The sequence below is a fragment of the Sinocyclocheilus grahami genome, unplaced genomic scaffold (assembly GCF_001515645.1).
Source record: "Sinocyclocheilus grahami isolate Dianchi unplaced genomic scaffold, SAMN03320097.WGS_v1.1 scaffold287.1, whole genome shotgun sequence".
Taxonomy (NCBI): Eukaryota; Metazoa; Chordata; class Actinopteri; order Cypriniformes; family Cyprinidae; genus Sinocyclocheilus; species Sinocyclocheilus grahami.
Window position 1 is genome coordinate 496,411 of NW_015505466.1, and position 542 is coordinate 496,952.

Below are 542 nucleotides of genomic sequence, written 5' to 3' on the forward strand. Positions count from 1 at the left end.
ATCCAAGTTCTCATTCTACACGTCAATGTATTTAATCTGTCATACAGGCTGTTGTTTTCACCATGGGTGAAGGCTCCTTTAATGTAAGTAGTATAGTGAGCATTTTAAATATTAATGGAAACACAAAGCTTTTACGGGCTAGAGTCAAGCATCTGTGGTTTCAGCGCTGTGATCAATCATGATATTTGAAAGCACATTATAGGATGCTACAGAGATTAAGTGTTTAAGTGTCCTGAATGTGTAAAACTGGCACAAGGAGGAGAGAGGTTATAACTGATGTGAGGATGGCAGATATGTATAGGCCTAATAGAATAAATAGGGCTATCATAGTCTGTTAAAACACTGTTTTCCATCTGTAGTTCCACCTTAGGTTTACTTATGATTTTGTGGAAGATCTCACTATGCTATGTGTCTACAAGGAATATTAGATCTGATGCTAAAGCTCAAGAGACTTGGCTGTGCTCAGAATGGAATACTATCATAATTGCATTGCACGAGTATGTCCAGTTGTTACATTTGAAATAAGAATGTTAAGTTTTATG

The 542-nt window shown here is 36.5% G+C and overlaps 1 protein-coding gene across 1 annotated transcript in view; it reads right to left on the reverse strand.

Annotated features, from left to right (window-relative positions):
• Window positions 1–542, reverse strand: part of LOC107600581 (BDNF/NT-3 growth factors receptor-like) — a 38,140-nt gene that overhangs the window by 33,125 nt on the left and 4,473 nt on the right. The window lies entirely within an intron of this gene.